The sequence below is a fragment of the Phalangium opilio genome, unplaced genomic scaffold (genome assembly GCF_054372755.1).
Source record: "Phalangium opilio isolate 3A_F unplaced genomic scaffold, DU_Popi_V2 ptg000505l_1, whole genome shotgun sequence".
In the NCBI taxonomy this organism is placed as follows: Eukaryota; Metazoa; Arthropoda; class Arachnida; order Opiliones; family Phalangiidae; genus Phalangium; species Phalangium opilio.
The window spans coordinates 2,734,589-2,738,717 of NW_028324239.1; the positions used below are offsets into that span (position 1 = coordinate 2,734,589).

At 47.3% G+C, this 4,129-nt stretch overlaps 1 non-coding gene across 1 annotated transcript; it reads left to right on the forward strand.

The window, feature by feature from the left end:
• The first annotated feature begins 3,411 nt into the window (after positions 1-3,411).
• Positions 3,412-3,484, forward strand: TRNAI-GAU (transfer RNA isoleucine (anticodon GAU)). The gene has a single exon. It is a non-coding gene; the product is annotated as a tRNA-Ile (tRNA).
• Positions 3,485-4,129: the final 645 nt, after the last annotated feature.

Here is a 4,129-nt window from a genome sequence, read left to right on the forward strand (position 1 = left end):
CCACAATACCTGACAACCATTCAATTTCTGAGCTTCCGTGGCTCAATGTTTAGCGCGTTCGGCTGTTAACCAATAGGTTGGTGGTTCGAGCCCACCCGGGAGCGGTGTTGTGAAGTCTCAAATGTAACGTAAAAAGGCAAAGTTTTTCCTCTATACCTGACGAACATTTATTTTTTGGGCTTCCGTGGCGCAATGGTTAGCGCGTTCGGCTGTTAAACGAAAGGTTGGTGGTTCGAGCCCACCCGGGAGCGGTGTTATGGGATCTCAAATGTAACGTAAATGGTCAGAGTTTTTCCACAATACCTGACGAACATTTAGTTTTTGGGCTTCCGTGGCGCAATAGTTAGCGCGTTCAGCTGTTAACCGAAAGGTTGGTGGTTCGAGCCCACCCGGGAGAGGTGTTGTGGGGTCTCAAATGTAACGTAAAAAGTCAGAGTTTTTCCACAATACCTGACGAAAATTTAATTTTTGGGCTTCCGTGGCGCAATGGTTAGCGCGTTCAGCTGTTAACCGAAAGGTTGGTGGTTCGAGCCCACCCGGGAGAGGTGTTGTGGGGTCTCAGATGTAGCGTGAAAAGTCATAACTTTTCCACAATACCTGACAACCATTCAATTTCTGAGCTTCCGTGGCTCAATGTTTAGCGCGTTCGGCTGTTAACCAATAGGTTGGTGGTTCGAGCCCACCCGGGAGCGGTGTTGTGAAGTCTCAAATGTAACGTAAAAAGGCAAAGTTTTTCCTCTATACCTGACGAACATTTATTTTTTGGGCTTCCGTGGCGCAATGGTTAGCGCGTTCGGCTGTTAAACGAAAGGTTGGTGGTTCGAGCCCACCCGGGAGCGGTGTTATGGGATCTCAAATGTAACGTAAATGGTCAGAGTTTTTCCACAATACCTGACGAACATTTAGTTTTTGGGCTTCCGTGGCGCAATAGTTAGCGCGTTCAGCTGTTAACCGAAAGGTTGGTGGTTCGAGCCCACCCGGGAGAGGTGTTGTGGGGTCTCAAATGTAACGTAAAAAGTCAGAGTTTTTCCACAATACCTGACGAAAATTTAATTTTTGGGCTTCCGTGGCGCATTTTTTAGCGCGTTCAGCTGTTAACCGAAAGTCTGGTGGTTCGAGCCCAACCGGGAGAGGTGTTGTGGGGTCTCTGATGTAGCGTGAAAAGTCATAATTTTTCCACAATACCTGACAACCATTTAATTTTTGAGCTTCCGTGGCTCAATGCTTAGAGCGTTCGGCTGTTATCTAATAGGTTGGTGGTTCGAGCCCACCCGGGAGCGGTGTTATGTGTTCTCAAATGTAACGTAAAAAGCCAAAGTTTTTCCAAAATACCTGACGACCATTTATTGTTTGGGCTTCCGTGGCGCAATGGTTAGCGCGTTCGGCTGTTAACCGAAAGGTTGGTGGTTCGAGCCCACCCGGGAGCGGTTATATGGGATCTCAAATGTAACGTAAAAAGTCAGAGTTTTTCCACAATAGCTAACGAACATTTAATTTTTGGGCTTCCGTGGCGCAATGGATTGCGCGTTCGGCTGTTAACCGAAAGGTTGGTGGTTCGAGCCCACACGGGAGCGGTGTTATGGGATCTCAAATGTAACGTAAAAAGTCAGAGTTTTTCCACAATACCTGACAACCATTCAATTTCTGAGCTTCCTTGGCTCAATGGTTAGCGCGTTCGGCTGTTATCCAATAGGTTGGTGGTTCGAGCCCACCCTGGAGCGGTGTTATGGGATCTCAAATGTAACGTAAAAAGTCAGAGTTTTTCCACAATACCTGACGAATATTTAATATTTGGGTTCCGTGGCGCAATGGTTAGCGCGTTCAGCTGTTAACCGAAAGGTTTGTGGTTCGAGCCCACCCGGGAGAGGTGTTGTGGGGTCTCAAATGTAACGTAAAAAGTCAGAGTTTTTCCACAATACCTGACGAACATTTAATTTTTGGGCTTCCGTGGCGCAATTTTTAGCGCGTTCAGCTGTTAACCGAAAGGTTGGTGGTTCGAGCCCACACGGGAGCGGTGTTATGGGATCTCAAATGTAACGTAAAAAGTCAGAGTTTTTCCACAATACCTAACGAACATTTAATTTTTGGGCTTCCGTGGCGCAATGGTTAGCGCATTCAGCTGTTAACCGAAAGGTTGGTTGTTCGAGCCCACCCGGAAGCGGTGTTATGGGATCTCAAGTGTAACGTAAAAAGTCAGAGTTTTTCCACAATACCTGACAACCGTTCAATTTCTGAGCTTCCGTGGCGCAATGGTTAGCGCATTCAGCTGTTAACCGAAAGGTTGGTTGTTCGAGCCCACCCGGAAGCGGTGTTATGGGATCTCAAGTGTAACGTAAAAAGTCAGAGTTTTTCCACAATACCTGACAACCATTCAATTTCTGAGCTTCCGTGGCTCAATGGTTAACGCGTTCGGCTGTTAACCAATAGGTTGGTGGTTCGAGCCCACCCGGGAGCGGTGTTATGGGATCTCAAATGTAACGTAAAAAGTCAGAGTTTTTCCACAATACCTGACGAACATTTAATTTTTGGGCTTCCGTGGCGCAATGGTTAGCGCGTTCAGCTGTTAACCGAAAGGTTGGTGGCTCGAGCCCACCCGGGAGAGGTGTTGTGGGGTCTCAGATGTAGCGTGAAAAGTCATAACTTTTCCACAATACCTGACAACCATTCAATTTCTGAGCTTCCGTGGCTCAATGTTTAGCGCGTTCGGCTGTTAACCAATAGGTTGGTGGTTCGAGCCCACCCGGGAGCGGTGTTGTGAAGTCTCAAATGTAACGTAAAAAGGCAAAGTTTTTCCACTATACCTGACGAACATTTATTTTTTGGGCTTCCGTGGCGCAATGGTTAGCGCGTTCGGCTGTTAAACGAAAGGTTGGTGGTTCGAGCCCACCCGGGAGCGGTGTTATGGGATCTCAAATGTAACGTAAAAAGTCAGAGTTTTTCCACAATACCTGACGAACATTTAGTTTTTGGGCTTCCGTGGCGCAATGGTTAGCGCGTTCAGCTGTTAACCGAAAGGTTGGTGGTTCGAGCCCACCCGGAAGAGGTGTTGTGGGGTCTCAAATGTAACGTAAAAAGTCAGAGTTTTTCCACAATACCTGACGAACATTTAATTTTTGGGCTTCCGTGGCGCATTTTTTAGCGCGTTCAGCTGTTAACCGAAAGTCTGGTGGTTCGAGCCCACCCGGGAGAGGTGTTGTGGGGTCTCTGATGTAGCGTGAAAAGTCATAATTTTTCCACAATACCTGACAACCATTTAATTTCTGAGCTTCCGTGGCTCAATGCTTAGAGCGTTCGGCTGTTATCTAATAGGTTGGTGTTTCGAGCTTAGCCGGGAGCGGTGTTATGGGTTCTCAAATGTAACGTAAAAAGCCAAAGTTTTTCCAAAATACCTGACGACCATTTATTGTTTGGGCTTCCGTGGCGCAATGGTTAGCGCGTTCGGCTGATAACCGAAAGGTTGGTGGTTCGAGCCCACCCGGGAGCGGTGTTATGGGATCTCAAATGTAACGTAAAAAGTCAGAGTTTTTCCACAATAGCTAACGAACATTTAAATTTTGGGCTTCCGTCGCGCAATGGTTAGCGCGTTCAGCTGTTAACCGAAAGGTTGGTGGTTCGAGCCCACCCGGAAGCGGTGTTATGGGATCTCAAATGTAACGTAAAAAGTCAGACTTTTTCCACAATACCTGACAACCATTCAATTTCTGAGCTTCCGTGGCTCAATGGTTAACGCGTTCGGCTGTTAACCAATAGGTTGGTGGTTCGAGACCACCCGGGAGCGGTGTTATGGGATCTCAAATGTAACGTAAAAAGTCAGAGTTTTTCCACAATACCTGACGAACATTTAATTTTTGGGCTTCCGTGGCGCAATGGTTAGCGCGTTCAGCTGTTAACCGAAAGGCTGGTGGCTCGAGCCCACCCGGGAGAGGTGTTGTGGGGTCTCAGATGTAGAGTGAAAAGTCATAACTTTTCCACAATACCTGACAACCATTCAATTTCTGAGCTTCCGTGGCTCAATGGTTAGCGCGTTCGGCTGTTAACCAATAGGTTGGTGGTTCGAGCCCACCCGGGAGCGGTGTTGTGAAGTCTCAAATGTAACGTAAAAAGGCAAAGTTTTTCCACAATACCTGAC